Source organism: Anas acuta, chromosome 3, assembly GCF_963932015.1.
Source record: "Anas acuta chromosome 3, bAnaAcu1.1, whole genome shotgun sequence".
In the NCBI taxonomy this organism is placed as follows: domain Eukaryota; kingdom Metazoa; phylum Chordata; class Aves; order Anseriformes; family Anatidae; genus Anas; species Anas acuta.
This window is the reverse complement of record NC_088981.1, coordinates 68,148,778-68,161,808: the sequence shown is the minus strand read 5'-3', so window position 1 is coordinate 68,161,808 and position 13,031 is coordinate 68,148,778. Positions and strand designations below refer to the sequence as shown.

The 13,031-nt window shown below is 37.3% G+C and overlaps 1 long non-coding RNA gene across 2 annotated transcripts; it reads left to right on the top strand.

Annotated features, from left to right (window-relative positions):
* Positions 1–1,719: 1,719 nt before the first annotated feature.
* LOC137853037 (uncharacterized) lies at positions 1,720–5,359 on the top strand. 2 transcript variants are annotated; one of them, XR_011094180.1, is made up of 3 exons: positions 1,720–2,177; positions 3,850–3,888; positions 4,871–5,359. It is a non-coding gene; the product is annotated as an uncharacterized lncRNA (long non-coding RNA). The 2 variants fall into 2 exon arrangements; XR_011094179.1 differs by having other exon boundaries at positions 4,322–5,359.
* Positions 5,360–13,031: the final 7,672 nt, after the last annotated feature.

The following is a 13,031-nucleotide window of genomic DNA, read 5'->3' as shown; positions in this document are numbered from 1 at the left end:
TTTATGTGTATTAACAGGTATATGAATTTATAATATTTGCATCCAAATAGGTAATATCAGAGATGGAATTTTCTATGCTACATACATAACATAACTTAATCAAGGTCAGACAATTTTCCCTGGACTCATTCTTAAAAGAAGAATGACTATCCACTACTAAACTGAATCTGAATTCAGTGCTTTCCTCTATGTGTTTGATTCCTTTAAATACTTTCATGATAATTAATATTAAGATCAATATTAGTGATTATAGGACTTGTATTTATTCTTCAATGTGAAAGATGTTCAAAGAGCATTGTTTGTATTCATGAACATCACTGAGTCCTTCCAATATCTTTTTCTTTTTTTTAACCTATTTCTTTATAGTATGCTTTTTTCTTTCTTCATTTGAATTGTAGTAGGAAAGTAACTTGTTTGTAATTCTTAGCGGGGGAAAAAACAAACAAACAAACAAACAAACAAACAAACTTATTTGGCCAATTGGTATTTATTATGTATTCTTACCTAAGTTAAGCAGGTTATTATGAAATTACCTGTGTTCCCACATATACTATAATATCATTTACAGGCTTCCTGATTTCTCAAGACAGAGAAAGCTCATCCAGAAATGATGAAGGAGGCTCATGACATGATTTTCCATTAGTAATCAAAGTTATTGATGTTTACTGCATTATAGCATGACACAGGTAATAAATATGTTCAGTCTAAGATACTCTTTTGGCATGAAAATATTACCTCATGAAAGAATCTGTCTAATTCTTGTTTCTAATGCAAATATGAAGATAATAATCCATAAACTGTGGATTTACATAAACCATGTAAAACCCTTACTTTTTCCCACAGAATGCAATTTTTAAAATATTTATATATGAGGGGATAAAAGCTCTGCTGTGTTTCAGTAATCCAAGGCACAAAAAATTAGTTCACTAATCACAGATGCCCTTTGCTATAAGAGAAATGTAAGGCAATTATTTACAGAATAAGGATACCTCGGGATATCTCTGAATCGTAGATGGTGATTATGTAGAAGGAATTTAAATCCTTCATATCCTGTCACATTGTTTTCAGCCAAAGACACAGAAACACAATTTTTAAATGGTGTACCTTATGTGTAATCCTTCTGGTTGAAATGTCAGAAGTACTTAAATGACTAATTTGGATCTGTAAACAAAGAAGAACATCTCTAATCGAGCTAGGAGGACATGGAGAGACTGGATACCCAGTCCCAATGACTTTAATGAGACAGGAATACATGTAAGTCCACAGTAAGACTTTTTACAAGTATGTTCACCTTTGAAGGTATTTATACAGGTATTTATACACATCTTATTCCTTAATATTTGCAACTAAGCATGTAAGTGCTTTTTTTTTTTTTTTTTTTTTTTGTTATTGTTGTTACTATATTGAGTCTACATGGCAAGGTTTTGGTAGCAAGGGGCCTGCAGGGGTGGCCTCTGAGCAGAGCTCAGCAACTGCCCCATGTCAGATCAGAGCCAGGTCCAGACAGCTCTAAAAGGGACCTGCTGCTGGCCAGGGCGAAGCCAGTAAGCAATGCTGGGTGGGCCTATGGGAGAGCAGATTGAAGAAAGGGGAAACAAACAAACAAACAAACAAACAAACTGCTGAGGAACAGCAGCTGGGAGAGAGGAGGAAAAAAGTGTGAGAGAAGCAGCCCTGCAGACTCCCAGGTCTGCAGCAGGAGGGCAGGAGGTGCTCCAGGCACGCAGCAGCAGTTCCCCTGCGGCCTGTGGAGGAGCCCCTGGTGGAGCAGGTGGATGTGGCCTGGAGGAGGGTGTGGCCCATGGAGAGCCCCTGCAGGAGCAGGCCCTGGGCCAGAGCTGCAGCCCCTAGAGAGGAGCCCACGCAGGAGCAGGGGGTCTGGGGGGGGCTGCTGCCTGTGGGGGACCCGTGCTGGAGCAGTTTGCTCCTGACAGAGGAACCCCTTGGTACGGACCCATGTTGTAGCAGTTCTTGAAGAGCTGCTGCCTGTGGGCAGCCCCCCAGGATCAGTTTGGGAAAGATGGCATCCCATGGGAGGGATCCCACGTGGAGCAGGGGCAGGGAGTGACCGTGAAGGAGCGGCAAAGGTAAAGCATTAGGGACTGACTGCAGCCCCTATTCCCCATTCCCGTGCACCACTCTGGGGAAGGACATAAGAGAGAGAGGATGGGAAGAAGGTATTTTTACTTTGCTTTTAGTTTCTAGCTGCTCTAGCCTGTTAGTAATAAGTAATATATTTCATTAATATCCCTATGCTGAGTCTGTTTTGCCAGTGACGATGACTGTTGAGTGATCTCCCCATCCTTATCTCAACCCTCAAGACCTTTTCATCGTATTTTCTCCCCCTTTCCCTTTGAGAAGGAGGAGTAAGAGCACTTGTGGTGGAGCTCAGCTGCCCAGCTGGGTAAAACCACCACAGCTACTAATAGATAGATGTCTGTAGGTGAGTTTATATTTGTGGTAAATTCTCCACTTAATGTGAACATACATATGATAGTCTAACCTGGAGGAAACAAAATTTTTCATAGAAGTTACCTCAGCTGCAATAGCAAAAACTTATGTAGGAACTCATGCTGTATTCATTATGAAAATATTCATTATGCTAGACTGAGGATGAGATCTCATTGTATATCTATAATCACAATTTTCAGAACATTTGCCATTAAGTGTCTTGCAAAATTTCTCCTCTACAAATCCTACCACTCCTCACCCCATGTACTTTTATTTTTTTGCATTCTTTCCTTCATTTGTCCATAAAGATTATGACAGTAGCTCTAATTTTTGTAATCCAATTCCTGTCTGGGTCCATTAAACCTTAATGTATTATGGCAATAGAAAATCAAGCAAAAACCTAATCTGCATAAAACATGAGGCTGCATAAGAGAGACTTATTCTGATGGGGATTCAGGCATCTATTATTGACTTTTGCAACCTTAATTCTTATGGAGTGATAGAAAATACTTTACCAGTTCACAGATAAAAGGCAAGAAAAAGCACAGCCTTGGAAACAGCAAATGATTTTATTTCTAAGCACTACAGAAACCACGTCTGCTTTCAGATATGCAGGCACTATGTATGTCATGTAAAATCAGTGATGTACATGCATATACAAGTACAGGTTTGTTGGGTCAGGATTTGGCTTCATTTAATACCTTTTACATATTGAGTAGCCAAAAGGCAATTGACATAGCAAGAAATTAACTATTAGTTGTGCAGGCACAACTAATATAGGAGTGTAATTTGAAATATTCTATAATTTAATTATAATGTATCATACCTATTACTATTGGATGTGAAACCCATATTCATTACTAACATTAAGAATAAAATTTTAAAATTAAAAATCTAGTGTATTTACATTGACTACTCTTGGTTAGAGAAATCAATGAATTCTCCCAGTAATATCAACATGACTTTGTCCAGTAATTAGAGGGTTAGAAATTGAAATACAACATGTAAAGAGGCATGTAAATTGTATTGCGGAACCAAGAAGGGCAAAGATATTTATCCTTGCAAGAAAGAAAAAAAAAATCATTTAAATCTCTTTCTGTTTATTCAGAAACGTGGGAGAGGCTATTTGTTGGTAATGAAGAGAAATATTCATTGCTCAGGTGTTGAAAGTATCTATCCAGAAATATCCCAATGTGTGCAACTCTTACACTACCAAGATGGAAATGAAGAGTGAAAGTAAAATTTTGTTTGAAACACAAACTCTATAACAATTTGCCTAAATAAGAAATCTTGGTAGACTGAAAAATCTAAGATGAATTGCAACATTACTCAGGTATTGTAAAATTAATGACCAAATGGAGGTTTGTTTTTCATGTTTGTTTGTTTGTTTTTTTTCAGATATCAGTTTCAAAATTTAATATCGGAAGGATTGCATAGGTAAGTAATATACAAATACAAAGAAGTCCTAAGGAATCTGGGCCAGATTCTTTTGTTCAGTAGTGACATTTGGCAAGCACAGCTCTTTTTTACAGCTGCCAGGGTTTTGTAATAAAATATCTTACAAAACATTTGAGTACATGCTTCATGAAAGTACAGGACTTCCATCTTAGGCAGGCCTCCACATCCAGTAAGAGGCTTAAAAGGGGCTGTGGTATGACTTGGTCTAAACTCCACATTTTACAGTTCTTTATACATTCTAGCATGGAGCCTCTGTTGTGCTACCTGGCCCACTTACCAAAGACGTAGAAGATACATTCAGCTATTTTGCAGCCACCTTTTGAACCTGCAGACAAACTGGGAACACAGAGTCTAAAAGACAGTTCATAATATACAGGGGTTTTGTTTTATTTTGTTTCCTCTTACTCTGCAGGAGCTAGTTCTGTTGATACCTTGGTGGAGAAGATGTAAGATCTTAATGGGCAGCATCTGAATGAAATTCCTCCATGTAGCATATACACCACGATAAACAGTATATACATGTCTGCTCATACATGCAAAAAGAAATATTGTTTTCTTTTGAAAATAATGAGGCAGTCTATTAAAAAGTGAGAGAGCAATTTATGTAATACTCAAAATTTTCTAGACTGTTTTAGAAAACTTGGGTCTGTTTAGGAGGCATACTGATCTGTTTAGTATCAGGTGAACAATGTTAAATATAGATGATGGAGGGCAATGTATTTGCAGTACATGTTTTCTTATTGCATCAATGGTTACCAGCGGACATTAAAGAGTTATTTCTGAGCTATTCCTGCTCATATCCTTCCAAATGATTATTTCCTTCTGTGTACTTCTGCTCAGTTGCTTTAAGCATGTTAATATTGCCAGGATTGATTCTGTTTTTGTTCACTGCATGTAGAAGTCTTTTTGGAATTGTAATGAGATAAAAGACACTCGAAGTAAAGGTGACTATCTTTTATAGATCACTCGAATCAGACGCAACAACCCTAGAAGAATGAATAACCCACTGCACTAATAAAATCGGAGACTGGACAAAGACTCTGACTTAATTCACTCATGTTAAAGATGAAGGAGAAAAGGCAGCTAAAAGTAGGCAACAATATGAGATTCAGAGGCAGAATTGCAAGCATAGCATTTCTCATTTATGTATTAGATTTGCAATGGGATTTTGTTATATCCAGGCCTGTTTTGAAAAGATCAAACAGCAGCTGTAGGCAGAAAGATGCTTTTTCATGTACTTCTGAGTAAAAGTTTATAGTATTTCTTTTCTGATCTCAAACATATTGCCATCCTGTATGTCATTACTACTTTGGATTTTCTGTCTGCACTCCACAGGAGCTCTACACTGGTTCTTCTCAGAAGCTTAAATTAAAAGAGAATGAAACTATCCGTTTGTTAAAACATGTATGTTGTGTTGAAGGTGTGGGACACCAATAAAGTATATTAACACATGTAGAGATACTGAGGAAACTGCATGAATTTCTAGAGAAGATAAGAAAATACTAAAGTCTTTTGTGGACATTCTTCACTCTTGTCTAAGTAAACTAAGAACTAGAAGAGTTGCTTTTAGTGTCATGGATGATGCTGGCACAGTAAGAACTGTACAAATTGTGAGACTGAAAAACTCGAGATTTTATAGGTTTGAACATAAAAGGATACACAGACTGCATGGAGGTAAGCCACCCATTACTGGCTCTGGACAGTACAACTTTTTACTGTGTCTGAGCTCAACTCATGGGCAAGTACCCACACTCACTGAGCTCAAAGGCAAAAATAAGCATTCATTGACTTCAGCAACTGAGATTTCACTTGACACAGTTTAATAAAAGAGAATGGATTCAGATTTCATAAATCTTTGAAGCAGCACAGCTAGTAGTGTCTAAATTCAGGAAGCCATTGATTAGACCATGTCAGTGTAAATGGGGAAAGGAAGAAAGAAAAGGAGCACAAGTATAATCTGGGGAACTGGGAAGTTGATGCTATTTTAAATCTTATTAAAAAACTCTAAAGCATATGTAAATTTGAGATAACACACCTCCCTGATCACAGTGCCTCAAAGTCATTTACTTCACTAATTCGTACCTAATTCCATAATTATTAAGCTGAATAGTGTATTTTCGAAATTTAATACTAAAAGTGACTTGGTGTTTTCAAAGTAGTCTTTAATTTTGTCCATCAAAAGTGGAGCCTTGATTAAAATCTCTTTGTGTGTTTCCAATTCTGTTTAGTGGTAACTGGATCAGGTTTTCTTTTTTCTTTTTATTTTTTTCAGTATTTTTGGCCACCTGTCAGCCGATCAAAATTAAAAACATAGGCTGATTAAATGACTCTCTATGGTGCTGTTCAGGCAGCTTCATTAGTGCTTCAGTTTATGGCCACTCAGTGAGCCACACCGCTGTAACTTCTGACAGTTTATGGAAGCCGATTTGGAGGCACAGGATGTGGGGTACACAATTTTGCACAGTTGCAAAGTTTTGATTGCATGAATTATACATGAGGTCCATTACTCTTGATATTCACTGGTGGTAGCAGCACTGTGAAGGTGTAAAACAGCTTTTTCTTTTAAATAAGCAAAACCCAACCCACCAAGTACTAAAAGCAACATAAAGGAGGAAAATACAAAAGAATTAGAATAACAAAAACAAAAACTAAACCACCAAAAAAAAAACAAAAAAAACAAACAAACAAACAAGCAACAAATGTTTATTTCTTTATTTTTCTACTTAAAAAAAAAAAAAAAATCTGAGAGCTTTCCAGTTCATTTTGATAGTTTTCTGGTATTGAGAACTATGGTGGCATGAAGGGGAAAGGTGATATATAGAGAAAGAAACCTTCAAGTCTCTGGCTGTAGATTATTGCACACATCAAGGGCTTCTCCAGCATGAACGCAGCAAGCATTTCTGAAAGCTGTCAATGTCACTTTGCTAAAGATGTCTCTTCTCTTCACTAGTTGTCTGTCTGCTCTGTCACATGTAACACTTTATTAAAGCTTTGGGGCTTTGCTTTTTCTTTTTTTCTCCTTTCCCTCTCTCTGTCTTTCCGCCTTCTCAGATGACAGGAAAGAAATTTCAAAGGCAGAGAGATGAGAGGTAAAGTAAAAGTAGCTCAGATTTTCAGTATTCCCACTTTACTCAGGTGACTCACTAACTCCTTTTTTTTTTTTCTTTTTTTTTTTTTTTTTTTCATACTAAAAGGAAATGGTTCCTCTGTTGATTTTAATTGTTCTTAAAATCTTGTTTGGTTCAGTATGTAGAAACATTTAACCCTCCTTCTCACACAATACTTGAACAATTTAATTTATCTATGGGAGACAGTGATCAGTGATGGTGCCAAAATATGCATATGCCAATACTTACAACTCGCATTGACTTTGGCAGGCAAATTGCACCCATGCGAACTATTGAAAGGTGGAACTTGTGTGTACTGATATAGCAAACATGCAAAACTGATCAGTTAGTGGGAGCTCCATCATCTTCACACAGAGTAGTGAATATATATTTCTACTTACTCTAACAATAGCTTACACATACATAAAGCTTCACTTGTCATGCCCTGGGCCATATTTATACTTGTTTCCACTGTAAATTAAAGCAATCACCATTTTGAGGGATTCTTTTTACTCATTCCATGTGCCTAACATGCCCTTGCTGTCTGAAGGTAGAAGTAGAAAGCTGCTCATGACTATTCATTGTAATGTCTTAGCAAGACTTTCATAGCATTAATGTGACAAAAAACAAATGCTCATTTTGTGGTATTTGTACCTTGAAATACCTGTGTTAGGGGAAAAAAAAAAAAAAAAAAAAGGTAAATTAGTGTGAGGCAAAATGCATAATCCATCAGAACTTTTCTCTTTATAGGGTTATTGGCTTTCTCAGTATGTTCAACATTTCTTTGAACACTCCTACTATGCCATATTAGACCAAGTTTCACAGCTTTGCCAGCAAAAGGCCAGGTATAATCTCCTCCTTGTACACAGATTGCATTATGAAACTTCAGTTAATTCAGATGTTGGCTTTGCACAATTTTTCCTCTCTGTTAGAACTGCTTTCACACCACAGGCAAATCCAGACCTGAGTCTGAGAGGCTGTGTAACAAATGTGCAGTAAGGATGTTTTGCTTCCACAGCTGCCAATACCAGACCACCTCACTGTCTTGTAGCCCAGCAGCACTAACCTGATTTATATCAGACAAAGGTACACAATCACATTTCTGCAGAATTAGCCAGAACACAATGCAGACTGCCTCTCAGATTTTGCTGGGTCCTTGATTTTACACCTGTGTTACACCATTTGTACTTGTCATAAAATGTTTGATTCAGCACAAAGTTAGAATAGTGTGGAGAGATAATTACTGACCCAAGGAGGAAAAAAAAAAAAAAAAGACAAAAAAGACAAAAAAGACCAGGTAAGCCTACCAACATTTTTTGAACAAAAATGAAAAAGAAATTCAAGCTTGTATTACTCTGCAGCAGCACTTCTCTACAGCATTTCTGACCTCACACTGAGATGTATATTAATATTTACCATTTATTACATTACTGAACCATGGTCTGAGAAGACTCATAAGCACAGAGGTATTTATATTATTGTTTTTTTTTAAATTGTGCCTAGAAAAACCTTCCTCCTTAAGAAAAATCTTTCTATATCTTCTTACACCAGGCTACTCAAACCTTGCACCTTTACTTTTTCCCTATTTATTCAGTAGTAAAGACATCAACTGGTTATTTTTTGTAGGAAATAATACATCAGTGTAAAGAAACCAGTAGTGTCTAATGTAACACAAGTTTCTCCTTAACTACAAGGCATAGTTATCCACAGATAGGAATGAAAAATGTTGAAGCAAATGTGCTTTTTCTGCAGTGAGTGTTAGGGTGTGTAGCATACATTTCTGTGGGGCTAAGAGTTTATTTTATGTGGCAAACAACCATCTAAATTAATCTTGTGATTCACATTCATAATACAATGCATTGGACTATTGTTGCGTTAAAGGGGTGTAGCTGATTAACCGTTACGGGCCCGGTTGGGTTCAGAGTACTGAATCAGTCGGACATTCACCAAAAACGCATTAACGGTCTGGGGGTCCGTTCGGACATTCATCAAAAACGTACTAACCGCCTGGGGGTCCACTCAGACATTCACCAAAAACGTATTAACCACCTGGGGGTCTGGTTAGATTCAGAACACTGAACTATCACGGATAACCACCCTCACCCTAGTTGCATTAATGAGAGCTATCACAATGCAATCAAGTATGGTTTATTAGAGCAACAGATAATCAGGTTCTTTTGGATTGCCGGCGATAGTGACTATCTGCAAAAGCAAGCTAGTATGCATGAAATACACAGGTGTTATAGGTGTTACAGGTGTTATAGATGTTAAAGATGTTACAGATGTGTTAGATGTTATAGATGTTACAGGTGTTATAGGTGTTGTAGGTGTTATAGGTGTTGTAGGTGTTTTATAGGTGTTATAGGTGTTACAGATGTTATAGGTGTTATAGATGTTACAGATGTTATAGATGTTACAGGTGTTTACAGGTGTCACAGGTGCGCAGCCTAGAAATAAATGCGTTAAAAGGATTAAAGACTCTATAGAGATTTATAAGCAAATATTCAGATCTCACCCAAAGGCATCCCAATAGGGGGGGAAGAGAGGCTCAGCCTGTCGACTGATCCCAGGAGTCAGGAGGTCCTAAGGATGTTGTATGTCCTCGGGATGGTATCTCCCCTGACGATGGTATCTTCCCTAACATCCCCTCTCTCTTGGGCCAATGTATATTATTTTCTATCTTTTAGGTGGAGCTTGAGTGGCTCTAGTCAAGCATATCTTAGTTATGATTGGTGTAAAGTTTTCCTGTCTCCGTTTAAAGTAATAGGCTCCGAGAAAGTCAGGGCGCATGCTCGGTGGGGGGTGGTTGCACCTTGGAGGTGGGTAGCTTTTGGGATGGAGGTGTGTTTTGGTATTATAATGATATTATAATGAGCAAAAAGTACACTAGGGTACAGCATTTGTCAAAACATGACAGGTCTTTGGCTTAGGGTGGCAAAAAGTGCAGCTTTGTGCACAAGAACAATCAAGGCCCCACCTGATTACAGAGCCTAGCCGTGGTGTCTCCACTCCACTCCACGCTCCGTGGTGTTCCTTAGAGCTAGCACACCAAGTTTCCCCAGCGCGATAGCATCTAAGGTTGGGAGCCTAGGGAACGCTCAGGTAATGCAGTTATGCCCTACCCTGAAAGCCTCTTCAATGCTGTACCTTTTTCTTAAAAGCGTGAATGTTAATTTTATTTTCCTAGTTACTTCAGGTATTTACACCACAACTATCAGGAGATCAGCCACAACAAATCCATTTCATAGTGATTGTATTTTATTCACAATCATATTTCTCCTGAAAATCTGGCCAGAATCAGTTCATTTGTTGAGAACATTGATGATATTGATTTCCATTTGCGTTCCTTCTCTTCTGTTCCTCCCCTCTACTCTCTTATCTTGGATATGGTCAAAATCTATTTTAAACCCCTCAGGGAAAACAATCTGTATCAAACTGGTATCAAAACAGAGCCAAAGATGCTTGAAAGGAAGCAGAGTGTCTGATATCCCTCATGTACTGAGCTAATGAGCTGTGTTTTTCTCAGAGTTGTAAAAATGTCTCCATTACAAGAACTGTAGGATCAAATGAATTAGAAAAGTCCTTCTTCAGAGGTGAAAGACACCAACTACTCTTCCAGATTATTTCTTCTATTCTAAAGGCTTGGGGCAGTAAAATTTGAAGGTTACTTGCTGCAAGTTTGGTTTTAAATATATTCAGCATGTGAACGGAAGTGTACACTCATTTTTCTCTGTTAGCAGGAAGCTCCTCTCCACAGAAGCTCAGGCTGAGCTGAAGCTTTGACACTCTAATTACCTAGAGACCTGAGAAATAAAGCTGCCTCCATTTCTTAATACAGTCATCTTCCTCATGAGAAATAAAGCTGCCCACATTTCTTAATACAGTCATCTTCCTCCTTGTTCTTTTCATCTTATTGTTCTTTAAGCACAAAGAAAAAGAAGTCTTCATCTAAGAAGCATTCCATGCGAGATTTCTTTCTATCATTTAGACCTACGCTACCTGCTTCTGTTCTACTGCCTTTAGGACAGGAACATACTGATGGAAAGCAAGACTCGCAAGGACACTGCCATGCCACACAATATGCCAGTGACTCCAAGCAAGCAAAAAGTATAGCGATTTCAGTGTCTTAAACCTGCTTTAACATTTAGTAGTGGTCAAGTCAACCTTCACCAATCTGAAAAAGTCTGATCTAACCAATAGTATTACCACTGTTTGTGTACTGACCAGCTTGACTGTGCCAAATCTATGGTGCAATAATGCTGATTGTTTTATCTAACAGCGTCTTTTTTCCAACGTGCAAGACTAATCAGAAGGGAAAAAAATAATTTAAAAAAATAATAAAAAAAAGACTTATTTCAGTAGGAAACTTGCCATTATAAAATCAGTTGCACTGCAATAGCTTCCATTTACTATGCTTATCCTGTGTAAAAACAATAATAGTTCTTTTTAGAAACACCAAGGAATTTCTTTAATACCCATGGATAAGTGACAGGACAGAATAAAACCTCCTTCTAAGCAGTAAAATAGTTAATACTTCTAGAAAATTATCTATGCAGCAACTACAAATCATGTAGATAAATGCAAACTTATGAGGGAACTGTAAAGTCCCTCATAACCTGAGTACATCTACGAGCTTGTTTGTGGCAGGATGTGTTAAAACTGCCGTTCTTGGCTACACATGCTGAGATCTGATCTAGTGCATATGTTCAAGTTGAGGCAAGATAGCCTGAGTGTGTACAGGTGACCTACAGCCACTGTAATGCATCTGCGCAATTACATAGGTATAAATGATGCTGACATCACCATGAAGTGATGTCTAGCACATTGTATTAGGAATTTATTTATTTATTTATTTATTTATTTATGTGTGGAAACGCACATTAAAAATGAGATCATACTGAAGTTTCCAGACTGTTAAAGTTTTTAGTAACAACAGTTTTAGATACTGAGGATGATGTAAGCATGAGACAAGGAGAACAGCAAAGCAGGATGAATCAGAGAATCAAACTAATCTAAATATCTTCAGTATTTAAAACTCACTGAGAAGAAAGTCTCTACCTTTTTCATGTGTGATCTTAACTCAGGGAAAGAAGAAGTAGAAGAAGGATGCCTGCATAATACTTGTATAAAAATAGTTTGCACATCTCTAGTGAGCATGAGGCAATTACTAAAGCAAATATTTTGATTTTACGAAAGCATGCAGTAGCAAGGTGAAAATTTAATTCTGGAGGTCACCACAACACCTGAGTTGCTTTTCTATGTGTGTCTGTCTGGGTAATAAACTAAAAAGCAAGCAACTATTTTATGGAATGATGGACAGACACATATAGGTTTGCATACTTTGTATTGAAGTACGGATAATAGATGGACCTTATTTTTAGGTCTTTTTAACACAAATTTCTAGAGCATACCATCTCTTTTATCTACTTTCTACAAATATCATTGATTATATACTTTACAGTCACATAATATTAATTTTATTTTAAATGAACTCAGAAAACCAATGCCTTCATAAATCATAAGTTTAGTACCTGTTTTCAGTCTTTCCCCTGTAGCTCAGATGGGATGCTAGTTAATCAGTGGCCTGTCCCAACAGCCTTAAAACAAACTCCAATTTAGGACTGGAGGAATAATGCTTTATAACTACATATATGCATACATTACCAAATTTCTTTCAATTTTACAAAATATTAAAAAAATATATATTACTAAGTATATCTATCCTATCTTCTAGATCTTTTTATCATAAAATCTTTGAGTGTCTCTGGTTCAAGAGACAAGTCTCTAGTGCCACCTCCTACTCACGGCAGGGTTAGTACTTTATGCACTCAGGTCTTAAAAATCTTCAATGATGGCAATTCCACAGCCTCTTTGGGTAACCCATTTCAATATTAAATTCTCGTCACAGTGCTTTTTTGTGTTTGTTTGTTTGTTTTTGATGTATTTTTTTTTCCCATATAACCAGTTGGCTTCCCCTGCATTTCAATTTATGGCCATTGTTTCTGAATTCCTGCT